This window comes from Eleutherodactylus coqui, chromosome 4 (genome assembly GCF_035609145.1).
Source record: "Eleutherodactylus coqui strain aEleCoq1 chromosome 4, aEleCoq1.hap1, whole genome shotgun sequence".
NCBI classification, from domain to species: Eukaryota; Metazoa; Chordata; class Amphibia; order Anura; family Eleutherodactylidae; genus Eleutherodactylus; species Eleutherodactylus coqui.
The window spans coordinates 16,307,518-16,327,071 of NC_089840.1; positions in this window are offsets into that span (position 1 = coordinate 16,307,518).

A 19,554-nucleotide genomic window follows, 5' to 3' on the forward strand; every position below is an offset into this window, starting at 1 on the left:
TTGTGACCAGAACCCAGTAAGAAATATACCTTAGAAATTGCTATATTTCCTGCCTACTAAGACAGTATAATTAATTAAATTCATTTCAAGCCTCCATTCCATTTAAGCAAGCAGATATTTTTCAGGGTCAGTATTTCATTCTCTCTGCTTTGTTATCGCTTGACCTTGAAAACTAGACACAAGCTGCAGCTTCAAGTAAACAAGCCTTCTCCTCTAAAAGCAAGCTCAGTTAACCATTTGCACAAATATATATACATATATACACACATATATATCCACCTATATCTATCTAGTATTATACACCTTTTCCTCTCTCTTTGCCAACAAATCACATGCATTGTAACCTTCTTCTCGACTTTGCTTGTTCCCCATACTTCTCTCCCTACCTAACTGCCAATGTAACCTTCAATAGACACTCTCCCGACACCCTCCAGATCACTTACTGTACTTTCCAAACATTTCACTTACGGATACTTTCTTAAATAATGTGTATATACTTAACTTTCTCTGACTTTCTCTCTGCTTCTCACTTCAGCACTTTCTAGCAAACCTTGGTCTTTCAAGGCGCCCTTCTTGGTCCTAAAGACCTCCTCCCAGACACCATATTGTAATCTACCGTGCGGGTCCTTGTTACACATTTTCATAAGTTTTCTTACATTTTACAGATTGGAACTCTTGTCTCTCCTACAGTCTCTCCTCCACCAATTCATCCGCACGGCGGCGGCCCATAAGGGGCTCCGTCTTCTTTAATAAGATCTTACGCATATTAGAACAACAACAACAATAATAATAATAACGCGCTCCATAGAGTGCATCCTTCTGACCCGAATTGTTAGCCCCTTATATATGGTAAAACAACCGAAGGCATCTTCTTCTATGGAACCAGTCTCACAGAATGCATCCCTCTGAAATAAAATCGTTAGCCCCATATATAAGGCAAAACAACCGAGGGTCCCTTCTCCTATGAAGCCTGTCTCACAAAATGCATCCCTCTTAAATCAAATTGTTAGCCCCTTATATACTGGAAAAACAACCGAGGGTCCCTTCTCTTATGAGACTAAATGAAAAGAAAGAGAAAAAAATTCTGCAGATACAACAAACAACCTTCACTATTGCTAAAACGCTACGGACTTCAAAGTACAAATAGACTAATGACTAGTTCCTGGGTGAGCGATTGGTGCGCATATCACGGTCAGTGGTCCGTGACGGCAAACCCGAAGCCCACGAGTTACCGTGTAGAACTCTTAACCCAACCCGTCCGGTCACAAAACACAGATAGTCCCTCCCGCTGCAAGACTCGCAGTGTAAAACACAACATAAATATATGCCGCTCTTACCTGGAGTTCTGTGAGTTGATCAGGCTCGGTTTGCAGCAGGACGGCTTCCCCGTGGCGTGGATCCGGATGGACAGGGCTGCACGGCTCCGGTTTTACCATCCCACTTACGTTGGGCGCCATTGTCAGGGAAATTTCTTGCGTACAGCACCAATCAGGCCCACCCCAATGCCCCGCTGCCGGCGGTAAAGAAGAGACACCACACACGGAGATCTGGTATAGTTCCTCACACGGGGACATGACTGCGCACTTTATTACAGATTACATGGGATCTTATACCCTTTGGTCTCATCACTAGGAATGGGTGATGGGCTCATTGGCTCAAATTCACCGCATAACCATATATGGGAAGTCCGGATTTCCGGCTGAGACAGTGAAAGTTATGTACGTAGTTGAACAGTCGTTATCTAGATATGGCGCTTCTGGGAAAACAGCCAAGCACACGGCCTTTGTCCGATTCTTCTTTGCTGTGTTTAAAATACATTTTGTCTTCGCCTTGCAAGGCCTTTGGAATATCTGATGTAAGGCGACATATAAGTTTTTCTCATTTTAGCATTGAATAGAACTTGCATACAGGTATAAAAGCATAAAAAACATATGGCAATATATACATATACTCTCACAATACAACATACATGTTATATGATATCATGCAATGTAACAATATAACAGAATATAACAGGACACCCCTTTTTTGAAACGGGGGGGGGGCAGTCATGTAACATTCGTGTGGGCAAGATAGCACTGGGTCCACACGAACGTTACCGGAGAGAGGGACTGCAAACAGCACACACACACTCACCTTGCATGCCAGCACACATAACAGATGGAATTGCTATAAAAGTATGAGGTATTGGTTCGTGGATTGGCCAAGTCACTTAAGCCTACAAGCCACTACAAGGCTCCTCATTTTCTTGCGGGTCCCTACAGTAGCAAGACAACTGACCCCAAGCTGCAGGGAGAATGGCAGGACCCTACCTATAAGTGGGGTGATCACCTTGATAAAGGTGGCCCTATGCTGGACTGACTATCCCTAAAGGGTTAACACATGGAACCAGACAGATTGGCACACAGGACACAAAATCACACAGCTAGCTGCATGGACAAGGAAACCACACACCAAACACATAAAAAGCAATAGGCAGCAATATTGAAAAGAACAGAGTGTGGGCAGACCGACATGTAACTGACAGAAAATAAATGTAAGAGCAGATGCAGATTTGCAGAAAGCCTCATACAAACAGGAGGTCAGAAAACAGACACAAGACAGAAAGGCAGACAGGGCACAGATAAGATAGCAAGCTGCAAAGGAAACATGACTGCTCACCAGGGAAACCAAACCATAGAGTGAAGGGATACCAGCTTCCTCTTGCAGAGGGTGGATATTTATCTGTAAACAGACCGGTGGTGATTGGTAAGCAGGAAAACATCACACCCATCCAGCTTAATCATTCCATACCTGTGGGGATGTGCTGCTAGAAACCTATGTGGTACAATAAATCCCAGCCAACACAACCCTTACAGTACCTCTCCCTTTAAGAGGGGCCTCTAAGGATACAGGTGCATAACACCCTTCGCATGCAGTTACCCAATGGATGGTTCTGGTGCTAATGGATGTCCTAATGATAATGGCCTGTGAGACCTCCTGAGCGAATGTTTTGGCAGATGATGTGCATGATGCCTTCACAGCTTGTTCAAAGCTTTGATGTGTACATTCTGTCAGATTAGGAGGTTTCCTCAAACATGGCTGCACTGTGCACATACCAGATCTTTCTATTTCCAAAATACATTGTCAACAGTAGACTGTGGAAGATCCAAAAGTGCTGCAATTTTCCATACTATTTAGTTGCTCAGGTGACATCCCAGCCCCATACCCTATCATCACTACACAGGACTGGTAGGTGTCCCAATACTTCTGTCAGTATATTGTATATACAGTATATTGGTAGTGCGTAGGCTCTTACTTCATTTGCATCTATATTGAGTACTCGCCTTGTAGACAGGGAATGATCTCATCAGACAAGATAATGCGTTCGGCTTGTTATTATTTTGATAATTCTCCAGAATTCTGTCTGTGAAATAGTTTTATCTATTTCTTCATTCAAGCAGCATGAAAGTTGTATTTCAGCAGAAAGGAATTCTAATGATGAATAACTCCTGTGGAGTTTATATTATCTGATTTCTAACTTAACCTGTCCAGATTAAATTGAATCTAAAAACCGCCTTGTGAGATTCATTTGTATTAACATGCCATCTGCTGCCTCCACTAATTCATTTCAAATGAACATATACGTTTTCCTAGAAACTGAATTCTAAACATGAAAAATGTCATTTATTTGCCAAGGAAACTGTAGGCTATGTGCTGAATTCATGTTGCTTCCAAGGCCATTATGTACAGCATTACTGCCTTTGTTTACTGCAGTACTTGAACACAGTTGTTTTCTTCCTTCTCGTTTCCAATGTCATCAATAGAAAGTTAAAAGGTAAACTCTAACATCACGGAATATCAGGGGAACAAAAACCATTATAGTCACTGAGTGTCTATTCATTCAATGGACATTGGTGGTTATCTCACTACAGTCATACCGGTTGGCATACTCAGATAATATTATTTATATAGCACCAACATTGGAGATGAGCGAACTTTTGAAAGGTTAAGTTCTACTGGTTTTCCGAATTTCATAAAAAGGTTTTACTTGGTCTATCGGTTGTGTGATATATAGAAGTAAAGGTTGAGCAGTATCACCGAGATGTTTAAAATCCATGCATCAAGTTTGATGCTCCTTTGTTCATCCAGGTTAAAACACGCAACTATTCAACTTCATAATGGAGCCTTTGTCAAGCCATTATGGAGTTGAAGTGTTGCATGTTTTAACCTGGATGAATAAAGGAGCATCAAACTTGATGCATTGATTTTAAACATCTCGGTGATGCTGCTCAACCTTTATTTCTATATATGTGACCTGGGACTTTGGAGTCAGGTCCCTCCCTATCTGAGCTTGTGCCTACTGATTTGCCTCATACCAGATTTTGTAATTTGGATTGCTTCTGCTTTGTGCATATACTCTCTGGCTATCAGTTGTGTGATATCCATGCCAGCATCAGCTTTGACATTATCAGCCATCGTGTCCTTTGGTGGCCGGTTCTTCTTTTGCCACTGATCTGTCCAAGCATTATAGATTTTTCTAGCGACTCTGCTCGCATTACAGGGCCAAAGTTTGTGAGCCTGAGCTCAATCATCTTGTGCTCCAGTGATATAGTGGGTCTGATACAATTCAGAACTTCTCTCTGTTTGTTACTCTTGCCATCAGGGTTATACGCAGCAGCTTTCGCCAGCACCAGCATTGTTGTCAATTTTTTATTTGAATTTGGCTATTTTTTGCAATTGTCATACGTTTAATCTTCTTTACATTCAGGCAGAGGCCCATTTTTTCACTTTCAGTTTTAATCTCACATATCAGCTGTTTCAGACCAGCTTCTGTTTCTGCCAGCAGAGTTATGTCATCTGCATAACAGAAATTGTTGATGTTTCTTCCACCTATTTTCACCCTGATTTTCAATTTGTCTAGGTTCATTTTATGCATGATCACTTCCGCATATAGGTAAACAAGAAGGGTGAGAGGATGCAGCCCTGTCAAACACCTTTGCCACTCCCAAACCAATCTGTGTCCCCATACTGTATTCCCACAGCAGCTTCTTAATTGGTATAAAGTGATTTTATTAGCTTGAGTGGATGTGCTGATATGCCCAGCTCTTGTACAGGGCTCCATAGCTTGTCATGGTAAATGCAGTCAAAAGCCTTGATGTAGTCCATAAAGCACACGTAAATATTCTTTTGGCATTCTCAAGCTTTTTCCATGGTCTATTGCAGATGTGCAATATGGTCGCGGGTGCCGCATCCTTGCCGGAATCCTGCCTTTGCACCAGGGAGTAACTCTTTAACTACTGATCTTTCCAGTATAATTTTGAGAAGGATCTTGCTTGCATGCGAAAGGAGGGCTATTGTTCAGTAGTTGGAGCAATTCTGGGACTCACCTTTCTTTGGTAGAGGGATAAAGACATCTTTTCTATATAAATAAAGGTTATTATTAAGAAATCTACACAAACACAGGGGAAACATATAAACTCCATGCATATATTGTCAGATTTCAAACTAGAGCCCCAGCACTGCAATGCAACAGTGCTCACTGCTGAGCCATTGGAGAACCACCACCACCTTCTTCTTTAGTAAGCTCGGCCAAAACAAACCATCTGAGATTCGAGTTCACCATGAGTCAAGCTATGAGCAAACTTTGACCCCTTCAGGGTTCAACTGGTTCTGTTCACTCAATAGTGGCCAACATATTCTTCAGCCCTTCACAAGCCAAAATCAGACATCACATACAGTATTACACTAATTAAAGGAGTGAGGGCCATGCTCACAGGAGCTTACAATCTATGAGGAATTAGGGGTGACACTAGAGTTTATAGTCATAAAGGAAATAGGGGGGACACACGAGCTTACAGTCTATGAGGAAATAGATGAGCATAGGAATTTACATTCTATGAGGAAATAGGGGGACTCAAGGGCTTACACTCTATGAGGAAATAGAGGTCACACAAGAGCTTATAGTCTATGAGGAAATAGGGGTGGCAGAAGAGCTTCCAATCTATTAGGAGACATTAGGTAGCAGTTCTTGCTCTGTAAAATGATCAGCCATCTTGTAAATAAATAGGGTAGTATACATAGAGTTGTATGAGCTGCTCACAAGCCACTACTCATATATGTGCAGATATGAGATATATTAGGGTGTATGTGGTGTGCAGGATACACTGCGATGAAGGGATTCAGGTTCTGAGGGAGAATGTAAAAGCTTGTTAGATAGAGTACAGTTAGTTTAGTGGATGTGACCGGCTTACCTAAAAAGATGTGTTTTTAGGGCTAATTTATAACTGTGGGTATTAGGAATTAAGCTGATTGTCCGGGGTGGAGCATTCCAGAGAACTGGTGCAGCTTGAGAAAAGTCTTGGAGATGGGTGCGGACCTCACCTGTAGCAAACAGACTCCCACAGTTTCAAAACCCCATACCTGGAGGGTAAGATCTGCCATCTAATGTCATCAAGTTACATCCACTTCAAAATTGAGCTGCATACAGATTAGGGCCTTTTGATAGTTACAATGGAAAAATTTCACAAGAAGCCTTATTTCTAGCAATATTGTAGTTGGAAAGCCCCCTCCATTTCCTCTGGGCCTCTACAGAGCTGCACAGGGTATATGACCACCCATGAAGTTGGCATGCAACATTGGCGAGCTTGTATGTCCCACAGCAATTCTCAGAATGTCCTCCCCCTTTAATAGTGGTTATTCAGGTAACAGCATCATGTTTGAGAATCTCTGATAATGCAATTCTTAAATATTTAATAAGTGGCATCCCAATGTAACTTCACTTTAAATGGATTTGCAAAATACTCTTATTAAGATGCCTGCTAATAAGGCAAGCATGGCATACATTTACAGATTCAATTAATGTTTGGCTGGAGCTGTGAAAATCATCCTTCCAACCCAATGTGTAATGAAAGATTCAACTAGGAGACAGAGGATAACTGAATATGTAATGCTGGGCTGTAAATAATGACTTTTAATACTTATTGAGGGGATTTAAGGGGATGATTTTCTTTTATGCCCTTCAACCTGTAATGAAATTCTCTTTAGAACACATTTTCTCAAAGTCAAAAGTCTAGAGCTCCCCAGCATTTAACATTCTACAGTCAAGTCCATCCTGCTCTCTGATATTTTCCAAAATAGTATAGCATGCTGCGCCATTTTTTCCAGCATTTCGGACTGGAGCTGCACCAGAGGCTCTGCGAGCATAAGGTGCAGATGTAAATATAGCCTAAGGTGTTATAGATCAATATGAGCATTCTTCTGGACCCAAATGCTAAATCTGTAACAGGACCTGCACCTATCATCATTATATTATGTGACTTTTATAGCTGAACCCCTATATCTTTGGCACTGTATATATTCATTTTCAATATTACTTGTAATTACATTGGTTGAAAGTAATATACATAAGATAACAAGCAGTCAAACATTTGCTTGGCTGACATCTATCTCTCTCAAAACCTGCATTCTCTACTCAGATGAATGGGCATGTGTTTTGCAAATGGAGAATATATAGACATAGGACCATTTTAATACCCTAATGAACCCAGTCCGCAGGTATTAAAACACCCCTCCCTCTGCCATTGTTACCCTGCTCCCCGAACTTTTTTTATGATGCAAAAAAAAAACCCCACTCATACTCACCGCTCTCCTATTGGTCTGTCTAAGCATGTAACTGCTGCGACAATCACCGGCTTCCATAGGTACCAAGACCAGTAACTGGCCAAGTGTTTCAAGAAGCTGAAGACCTGAAAGTGTAACCATCCTAATACTTTTCAACCTTATCTGCATCCTGAGGATGTGGATATAATTGAAATAAGTGCAACTGCTAAAGGGCCTGGTGCTATCAAGTACATATACACCATTTGTCTAATGGCTAGAGCAACCCTGTATGGATACCTTTAGCAGCAGCTTATCTCCCCAAAACATAAGGGTTGGGCAGTTGAAGCCTGACAGCCTGATCCATATTTTCTAGAAAATCTGCCATTGGTGGGAAAGTTAAGAGTCTACAATTCACATTAGATGATCATCTGTAATCAGCTAAATCAAGGGTTTCAGCCAATCTACTGTATATATTTGTATGGCCAGCCTAAAAAGGGAAAAATGCAAGCCAGTTCATTAATGGAGTCATTCTATGTCTAACTATCATGACCTATCCTCAGGATAAGTCATCAATAGCAGATTGTTGGGGGTCAGCCGCCTGGGGCACCGGGTGGTCAGCTGTTCCCAGAGTTGTTTTGCAGTTGAAAGCAGACAGCTACCTACATTTTTCAGAGGTACTAGTTGGTAAATTGAAGTTCATTGAAGTAAAGGAGACTCAGACTGTAATACCAACCAGGCCGATATGCACTATATGGAATTGTCTGCTTCCGGCAGCAGAACAGCTATGTATACTAAGACACTGACCTCAGGGAACAGCTGATTGACACTATACTATTAAAGATAGGTCACCAAGAGCTAGAAGTGGGGTAATCTCTTTAAAGAGAGAGAAATCATTGGCTTACAAAATAAACATAAAAAAATAATATAAACCTTTCTTTATACAGTATATTGACAGACTATAACAGTATAAAATCTTCTTACATTATAAAGTAGAATTTTTGTTGTAAGAAATTTGATCACATTGTTTGGAGTCAAATTACAAAATCAATGATTTTGTTCTAAATAAGCCTAGTTTCGAACTTCTGAATCAGTTTGTATGAAGTTGTGATTAAAAGTGATACTGACAAATTTAGAAACTTTTTAGAAAATTTTGATTAAGTATTTTTGCAAGTCGTCTTGTTTCACAGTACTGTAATTTTCAGTCATCATATGAATGTACAATAAAGATCCAAACAATATGCAATTTCTGTTAGCTCACTCATGATCATGAAGGCTTAGTCTAAGGTATCTACAGTATGATAGATCCTCATTTTGCTTAACAATAGTCCCTTAAGCCTGCAAATGACTTTGCAAAAATGTATGTTCCTGGAGATGAATCAGGAAATGGGGCAACTGTGTAGGCAAGTGCTATTTATGAATTAACTTAAAGTGTTATTCTGGGCTTTTTTCAACTGATTACCTGTCCTCTAAATAGGTCATTAGTAGAGATGAGCGAACCTACTCATTTCGAGTAATTACACAATCGAGCACCGCGATTTTCGAGTACTTCCGTACTCGGGTGAAAAGATTCGGGGGGCGCCAGGGGATGGGGGGAGGCGTGGCAGAGCGGGGGGTAGCAGCGGGGAACAGGGGGAGCCCTCTCTCCCTCTCCCCCCACTCCCCGCTGCAACCCCCCCACTCACCCACGGCGCCCCCCGAATCTTTTCGTCCGAGTACGGAAGTACTCGAAAATCGCGGTGCTCGGGCACAAAAGGGGCATGGCCGAGTAGGTTCGCTCATCTCTAGTCATTAGTAATTGATGAATGTGGGGTCCACCGCTTGAAATCTCTGTCCATCAGTTGATCGTTCGGCCTGCTGCCCAGTGCAGAGGGCCAGACGTCATTATCAGTGGACAGGAGAGGAAGTGGGAATGCCGGCTTCACTTCTATTCTAGTGACGCACTTCTATTCCACTTCCTGCTCCTCATTATGCACGGTCAGCTTTGGCAGCGGCATATAAATAATTAACCCCAGTGATCAGAGCTAACTCTGAATGCAGCAGTTACCAGAGGCTGTTAGCTGTCAGAAGCAGCTTATATTCACCCAGTATAGAGTGGACTGAGCTTGTGAGCCCGCTTCATATACATTTCATGGCCGCCTGATGTAAATTTACTGTCGGCAGTTGTGGAGGAGTTAAATAATGTTTTAAAAGCCATACAACTTCTATAAAATTGAAGTAGTTGTCCCAGATTTTCAAAATTTGGCAGAGAAAAAAAAACCTCTAATATAAGGCAAAAAAAAAATTACAGATTAAATATCCAAATTCTTCAGCACAGCCCGTCTGGTCGTCATTGCTCCAGTTCTGGAAGCTCCTGCAGTAGTCCTGTGGCCTGTATGTGACCACTGCACTCAATCACTGGTCTCAGAGATCAGGTGTGCATCGATTCCAGGAAGTAGAAAAAAATCTCTGTGCTCGATTTTTCAGGAAGTGGGGATCACCGTAGATTTTCCGTAACATACATTAATTAAGTCCAAATGACACAAACCATACAATGCAATGCGTTTCAGTCAGCATCAATGACACATAACTGCTGAGGCCAATGACTGACCTCAGACTTCCAGGATGGAAGAGGACTTTAAAAGGCAAGAAATGTTTTTCTTTTTTTTATACAGTTAGTGTATCTTCTCTCTGCCAAATCTGAACAAAATATTGGGCAACACTTTCCAAAAAGGAAAAATGTCCAGCGTGGATAAGGGGGATAAAACTTCAAGTTTTATTAAAGTATTTAAAATCAAGCCAACATTTAGTCCATATCAATGTCAGCTGATGCATTCTGGATGTATTGTCCTTTCTCATTGCTACGCTGCCTTATCCATGCTGGACATTTTTCCTTTATGGATCATTACATCATGTTTGGATCAAAACCTTGGCTTGCTTAACTAAGGAACTGGTTCCATGGAGCTGCTAACCCTTGGTGTTTCCTACTAACACTTTATAGGTGCCAAATCATCAGTAGAGTTTCTTCTTACATAGCCAGATTTGCCACTTACATGACAGTGGAAGTAGAAATGTAGATTCTTATTTCTGTTTTGAAGCCTCTACTGTCTTTTAGGGTTCATACGTGGCACCTCAGTCGAAAATTCAGATCTCGGTGTCACATATTCCAAAAAAGTTGCTAATTTCCATTTTTATACACTCTGACGTGTGTTAATGTAAGATATTTGCAAAAGAAAAGAAAACTTTTCATGTACTAGTGTGCAAACTCTGTACTATATTATGAACCGAACTAAATAAAATAAACTGCAATGATATAAAGCATGTTTGTACTTCAGCGACTCAATGATATGGTTGATAAAACCTAAAAATGATATACTGATCAATTCTCTCAATCCAAATCCACATTTCGAGGTGCAGAAGCAGTCAGATTAACCTCATGAATCTCATTTTTGTGGTTCATTCTGAAACAATTAGAAGCTCCATTGTGCACATGCAAGCAGACTGAAGATGTGTGAGTTAGTGTAAAATCAATCATTCAGAATGATTTGCATATTAACAAAAATAATTTGCATTTTTATTAAACAGCTCACAAATATAAATGGAAGATTGTCACTGCTATTCCATCCATCGGAAACCTGCTGTTCCTAATTCTTACAATCTATTATTGTACATATAATTTCTTGTATTTTTAGAGGATGAAATTAACAAATTGAAGGTCAGATGATAAATACGATACAAGTGTAAAAAAATAATGGTCAGCATTTGCAGAGAATATTACAACTGGTAAAAACGTTTGTACTGGAAAAACAGTGACTATTTGTCCAAGTGTAAATCTGTGTAAGGCCTTAGTCAGACGGGCGTTTTTAACCGCGATTTGCGCATGCACATGCGTCCGGCGATTTTATAATACCATTGCTTTGCAATGGTATCGGACACATGAGCGCTTTTTATGCGCTCGTCCGATAAATTATAGAACAAAAAATCGCAGATCGCACCTATCTGCGATTCCTGTTCTCTTCTGTATATGCGCTCAATGGGGCCGGCGGCAGCAGCGCCGACCCCATTGAGAACATATAGAAGACAAATCATTCTCATCTGCCACAACTGTAACAGCTGTGGCAGAGAAGAACGATGTTTGCCCATTGAATTCAATGGAGCGGCAATACAGCCGCTCCATTGAAAGCAATGGGCTGCCGGCGTGCGCGGGGTGAATTGTCGGGAAGGGGTTAAATATATAAGCCCTTCCCTGCAATTCATCCTAAAATGTGTTAAAATAAAAAAAAAAATTGTATACTCACCTTTCCGCTGCAGCCGGAGTCCAGCCGCGGCCGAGGTCAGTTCTCCTGAACTGCTTCTCGGCACTATTCAGCCGGCGGGGCTTTAAAATCCCCGCCTGCTGAATGATCTGCCTCTGATTGGTCACAGCCCTGACCAATCAGAGGCTGGTTTCACTCACACACCCATTCATGAATTCATGAATGGGTGAGTGACTGCTGCCTCTCAGCGCTGAGCTAATCAGGGGCAGGTCTGACTCACATCCATTCATGAATTCATGAATGGGTGTGAGTGAGGCATGCCTCTGATTGGCTCAGTGCTGAGCCAATCAGGGGGCAGGTCTGACTCACACCCCCTTCACACCCACTGCAGGACGGCCGCACGGAGCTCCGGCTGCCGGAAGAAGGTGGGTATACAATTTTTTTTTATTTTAACACATTTTAGGATGCATTGCAGGGAAGGGCTTATATATTTAAGCCCTTACCGACAATTCATCCCGGGCTCGCCCGCAGCGCATTGCTTTAAATGGAGGCGGCTCTATTGCCGTCTCCATTGAATGCAATGCGCTGGACAGCTCCGGCCCGTTTCTAATGAAACGCGGCTGGGAGCAGATTTTCGGGCGATTTGCGGGCGACTTGCGTGCACCGGTCACGCGATTTGCGGATGCGCATCCGTCATGCGATCCGCAAATCGCGCGAAAAAAACCCCGTCTGACTAAGGCCTAAGGAATAGACATACAAACTGAATGGTCACTTTATTCATTTTGCCTTTTTCTGTTTTACCCCTAAATAAATGTAATTGGTAAGACTGTTACTTCAAGGCCACGAACACTTTGAGGGGTAATTTTTTTTCTACTTAAGTGCAAGTATTTTGCGCTGAAAATTAGTTTTTCCAATAGGGTTTCATTAAACATTTTGCCCCGTTTGGTTTCTGCAGCTTCGTTGTCACTGTATGCAGTAGCTGCAGACTAACCTTCCATTCAGATCTGTCAGTGTGTTGGAATGATGGCTCTGTTTATCTATTCTCTCTTTCTCTTTTCTCCATAGTTATTAGCAGCTAGTTTATGGCTACAACAGGTTTATCTATCTTGTGGACAGAAATCACCTCATAAGAAAATTTAAGAGAGGAGAGATATGGTCTGAAAACTTAAGGTACCTTTAAGGCCATTTAGACATAACGATTATCGCTCAAAATTTGCTCAAAAGCCATCTTTTGAGCGATAATCGTTGTGTGTAACTGCACACACCGTGCAGTTTTCGTTATCCCATCGCTCATCGTTGTCTTTGAGCGTACTGAAAGACAACGATGAGTCTTATCAGGGATTCACAGACGGATATAGCTGACACCCCACTTGTCTTCTGCATTCTCCGCTCCAAGCGTCGGGCTGTATAACAGCTGGGCGCTTGGAGAGGAGGAACAGCTGGATGCAGAAGACAAGCCGGGACACCCCACTTGTCTTCTGCATCCTCCGCTCAGAGCGTCTGGCTGTATAACATCTTGAGCGATTATCTTGCACTGTAAATGACACAACGATGATTGCTCAAAAGTCGCTTGAGCGACATCTTTTGAGCAATTATCGTTGCGTCTAAACCAGCCTTTACACAGGCCAATAGTCACCCAAATACTTGTTCAAATGAGCAATTATGGGCAACTGTCAGCCTGTGTACACATCGGCCCCGATGGGGCACTGAGCGAGAAGTTGCTTAATAGTCTCTAGTCTTCCATTTCAGCTCACTGAAATGGAAGGACTACTGTGCGCCTCCTCTCAGTGTAAACAAGAGTAGTTCAATCTTTGAATGACTCCTGTTTACTGTGAATGGAGGTGGCCAACCCAAAGAGATCTCCGATGCACTCTACCTTCATTCTCTGACAGACTATCTCTCCTGTGTGAAAGCTGAGGAGAGATAGTCGCTGGGACACTAGTCCCATTTAAAACTTCCTTAAATTCTTAGTTCAGCATACACTAATTGATCTAAAGGGAAAGTCTTTTTGCCATATTGTATACAGTGATATGTAAAAGCTGCAGAAGCCAAGTGGTGCAAATTTTTAATCAAACCATATTCTGAAAATGCTTTTCAACCAACAAATACAGGTAATTAAAAAAAATAAATGCCCCGAAGTTGTCCACAGCTTTCAAGGGGTTAAACTGGGGAGCCCAGTGCTTTTTTTTTTTCTCAAATAATTTTTATTGGGTTTTATAATAGATCAAGAGTACATATACAAACATTACATGTGCAGTAGACATTGTATACATCGTTAGGGCTTAGTCAGACGGGCGTTTTTTGTCGCGATTTGCGGATCGCATGACGGATGCGCATCCGCAAATCGCATGACCGGTGCGCGCAAGTCGCCCGCAAATCGCCTGAAAATCTGCTCCAAGCCGCGTTTCATTAGAAACGGGCCGGAGCTGTCCAGCGCATTGCATTCAATGGAGACGGCAATACAGCCGTCTCCATTGAAAGCAATGCGCTGCGGGCGAGCCTGGGATGAATTGTTGGTAAGGGCTTAAATATATAAGCCCTTACCTGCAATTCATCCTAAAATGTGTTAAAATAAAAAAAAATTGCATTCTCACCTTCTGCCGGCAGCTCCGAGCGGCCGTCCTGCAGTGGGTGTGAAGGGGGTGTGAGTCAGACCTGCCCCCTGATTGGCTCAGCGCTGAGCCAATCAGAGGCATGCCTCACTCACACCCATTCATGAATTCATGAATGGATGTGAGTCAGACCTGCCCCTGATTGGCTCAGCGCTGAGAGGCAGCAGTCACTCACCCATTCATGAATTCATGAATGGGTGTGTGAGTGAAACCGGCCTCTGATTGGTCAGGCTGTGACCAATCAGAGGCAGATCATTCAGCAGGCGGGGATTTTAAAGCCCCGCCGGCTGAATAGTGCTGAGAAGCAGTTCAGGAGAACTGACAGCGGCCGCGGCTGGACTCTGGCTGCAGCAGAAAGGTGAGTATACAATTTTTTTTTTATTTGAACACATTTTAGCATGAATTGCAGGGAAGGGTTTATATATTTGACGCCTTCCCGACAATTCACCCCATGCGCACGCCGGCAGCCCATTGCTTTCAATGGAGCGGCTGTATTGCCGCTCCATTGAATTCAATGGGCAAACATCGTTCTTCTCTGCCACAGCTGCTACAGCTGTGGCAGAGAAGAATGATTTGTCTTCTATATGTTCTCAATGGGGTCGGCGCTGCTGCCGCCGGCCCCATTGAGCGCATATACAGAAGCGAACAGAAATCGCAGATCGCAGATAGGTGCGATCTGCGATTTTTTGTTCTATAATTTTTCGGACGAGCGCATAAAAAGCGCTCATGTGTCCGATACCATTGCGAAGCAATGGTTTTAAAAAAATCGCCGGACGCATGCGCATGCGCAAATCGCGGCAAAAAACGCCGTCTGACTAAGCCCTTACAAAGTTCTTGTTACTGAGTGTTTCAAGTTCTACATTTTATGCAGCGATATAAATTCTAAATATGATGAAATACTCTTTAAGTTTAATCAGTAGTTGAAAGGATCAACAAAACAGTTTTTAACCATGTCAAAACTTATTTTTTAACTCGAATTGCTGCCATTTCTTCCAAGTGCTATTACATTTTGGGAGACAGTTATTAAACTTTGCATATATTTTTTCATAGCAATAGTGATCTGAAACTGCGCTTAGGAGGTCCCTCATTGAGGGTGGGGAAACCTCTCTCCATTTTTTTGCTATGATGTTTTTGGCCATTAGTAGAAAATGGCATATCCACTTTCTTTTCTTTTTTGGTATTGTTTGGCAATCGATGAGAAGAAGTGCTAGTTGGGGTAGGCATTGTAGACGTGTGCCAGTTATAAGTTGAATGGTATTGAATACTTCTTTCCAGTAACCATGAATTTGGGGGCACTCCCAGAACAAGTGATATAGGGTAGCCTCTTGTCCGCAGCCTCTCCAGCATGAATTAGAGTGAGCTGGAAAGAATCTTGCCATTTTTGAGGGTGTGTAGTACCAGTTGGTTAACACCTTGTAGTGGGTTTGGAGAATGTTGGCCGACAAAGTAGCTTTGTTTGCCCATTCAAAGGCTTTCAACCATTTGGAGAGTGGTATGTTTTCTTTTATTGTGTGTTCCCAGTTCAATAAGTGAATCCTTTTTGATCTGTTAAAATTTTGAGTGAGTGCGTTGTAAAAAATTTTAATTTGGGAAGTTTGGGATTTTCTGCATCTGAGAAATATGATCTCCAGTTCTTTTGGGAAGGAGAAGCTATATATATCGGCGTGTTTGAGAAATGAGATAATCTTTATATATGAGAAAGCTTCTGAGTCGGGTATATTGAATTTGTTTTGGATTATTTGAAAAGGTATAGGTTTACCATTATTTAGTATGTCGGAGATAGATTTTACTCCCTTCGCCAGCCATCTGCTTAGATTTAGGTCTCGTATAAAATACGAGAGGATTTCAAATGGAAGCTCCGCTGGTGAGCCCTTTGAATCAATCTTAAATCCAAGGGCCAATTGGTTCCAATAATGTAGGGTGTTTGAGATTAATAAGGAGATATTTTGAAGATCTATTAATGGTTGGATCTTCTGAATCAGAGCCCACAGAATTGAGGCTTTAATTAAAGAGCTTAGGTGTTTATCTCCATTTCTATTTTTCTCTATGTGGCACCAGGATGGAGATGGTTGGGGCTTGAGCCATATACTAGATTGGCTTAATAGAGAAGCTTTATAGTAGGATTGGAGGTTGGGTACACCGAGGCCTCCTTGTTTCCTATGTTGGTATAGTATGGACGCTGCCAGTCTCGGTTTCTTGCCGCTCCAAATAAAGTTGAGTAGTTGTCTCTGGAATTTTTGAATCGTGGATAGGGGAATTGGATATGCCAGTGTGCGGAACAGATATAGGATTTTTGGGAGTAATATCATTTTATAAAGTGCCATTCTGCCAAACCAAGATAATTCTTTTTTGCCCATCTCTTCCATCTCTGTTTGGAGGGAAACATATAGGGGGTCAAAGTTTGCAGAGATTGTTTCCAATGGGTTTTGGCATATGTTGGTGCCCAAGTATGGTATCTCGGTTTTCCATTGGAAAGGAAACTCCCTTTGTATATCTAATTTTAAATCAGAATCAACATTAATCCCCAATATCTGGGATTTATCAGAGTTTAGCTTGTATAATGAGGCTCTGCTATATTGGGTGATACAGTTGTTTACTTCTCTTAGGGAGTTTAGGGGGTCTGTCATGGTGACAATAATGTAATCGGCAAAAAGACCGATTTTGTGTTGTCTTAATCCCATAGAAACTCCTCTTATTTCTGGGGAGGATCTAATCATTTCTGCAAGGGGCTCTATCGTCATAACAAATAATAATGGGGACAGAGGGCAGCCCTGTCGGGTACCATTTGATATATAAAAGGATGAAGACAACACCCCGTCAACTAGTACTTTGGCCGAGGGTTTCGTGTAGAGAGCTTGGACTGCCCGTATAAAGCCCTCGCCCACTCCAAATCTCCGGAGCACTTCAAAAGCAAAGCCCCAGTGCACTCTATCGAACGCCTTCTCTGCATCCAGGGAAAGGAGGAGAGAAGGCGTCCGACTCGAGTTTATCTGTTCCAGCAAGTTCTGGATTTTGCGTGTGCCGTCCGCGGCACCTCTTCCTTTCGTAAAACCTACTTGGTCATTGTGTATGACCTTGGGCAGGACCTCTAGGAGCCTATAGGCCAATATTTTGGCATATATTTTTAAATCAGAATTTAGAAGGGAGATAGGCCTAAAATTTGCTGGTGTTGTGGGGCGTTTGCCTGGCTTGGGTATAGTGACGATGGTGGCTTGGAGTATTTCTTCATGCATAATGCCTTGTTCCATCGTCTCATTAAATAGCGAGGTTAGGTGGGGAGTCAGCATGTGAGCGAAATGTTTGTAGTATTCGTTTGAAAGACCGTCAGGTCCAGGGGATTTGTGACTTTTCAGGTCATGTATGGCTTTGTGGATTTCTGCGTCCGAGATTGGTTTGCTTAAGATATCTTCTTGGCCGTCTAGCATGGGGAGAGCTATTCCATCCAAGAATTTGTTTATTATCTCCAGAGTGCGTTGCAAGGTATTAGAGCTATCCTTGAGATTGTAAAGATTCATGTAATAGTCTTTTAATTGTTCAGCTATTTGCTTGGGGTGGGAAATTTTTATTTGGGGGGTACTGATATTAGTGATATATGGAATTTTTGTTTTTAATTGTTTTTTCTTTACAAGGTTAGCCATCAGTTTTGAGGGTTTATCCATGTAAGAATAAAAGTTTGCTTTGGAATACATTAGACCTCTGTTAAAATTATCTAGAAGCGTTTTCTTTAAATCTCTTCTCAAGGAAGACAGTTCCAGTAGATGTATTCTTTGTGAAGATTTTTGATGGAGTGATTCCAGCTTTTTTATTTTTTCTAGTAAGAGATCTAACTTTTCTCGCTTGTTTTTATTATGTTGTATTTTGAGTTTTATCAGCACTCCTCTTATAACTGCCTTGTGGGCGTTCCAGAGTGTGGCGTTACTTATATCCGGGGTGGAGTTGAAGGAGAAATATTCCTCTAGGGCTTTGTTTATAATTTTTTGATTCTCGGGAATATTGTATAGGTTTGTGTCATTACGCCAGGTTTTTGTTAGAGTGCATAGTGCGCCCACATTCAATCCATATGTATCGGCGCATGGTCTGACCAAGTAGAGACTCCAATTATGGAGTTGGTAATTGATGTGAAGGTCTCTTTGTCCACCAAAAACATGTCTATCCTCGAATATGTTTTGTGTCTTGGGGAGAAAAAAGTGTATTCCTTTGAGGAGGAATTGATATATCTAAACGTGTCATATAGCCCCTCTTTATGTAACCAAGGGCGGAGGACCAACATATTTCTGGTGGGCATTGTGGAGTCCATTTATTTGTCTACTATTATATTAAAATCTCCACAGATTATCAATTTTCCCGAGAGGGTTTTTTTGACCTTCTTGATTACTTTGTTCAAGAAGGAGACCTGGGATTTGTTAGGTGTGTAAATATTTACTAGAGTAATCGGTGAATTATTAATAGTACCTTGTAATATCAGATATCTGCCTTTGTCATCTGACATTTGTTTGTGGAGAGAGAAGTGACGGTTATCCCTTAAGGCAATCAGTACTCCTGCATGCTTTTTGTGGGCATTCGAAAAGAAAACATGAGGGTATTGTTTATTTGAACATTTAGGGCAAGACTGCTGAGCAAAATGCGTTTCCTGTAAACATAGAATGTCTATATTGGACGCTTTAGCGTCCTTCCAGACCATTGAGCGCTTAAATGGGGAGTTTAATTCCCTAACGTTTTGGGAGCAGATTTTTATATGCATTATAAAGGTAAATTATGAGCGTATGTGTTTGGGGTACTTTGGCAGCATAGTAAACATACAAACTTAATCCAGAAATACAGGCGGAAACAGTAATATGCCTGTTAACATTTAAAGATATGTGAAATGCATTATTTGAATAAAGCATTAGGATGAGTCCTCTATGCAATAAGCAACGGACCTGTAAAACAAAACAGATAAAACTTTGAATAATAACAGGTATTAAAACCTGAATCCTGTTGTGGGGGGGAAATTTCGGCTTGCAGACCGTCAGCCTGGTTTTGAAGGTCGACAAAGGATGTAACTAGCAACATATGAAGAAGAACACTTGAGGATATTCATGATGTTCTCACGGAGGGGTGGTGGGGAGCATGCGGCGGTAGGAGGATTT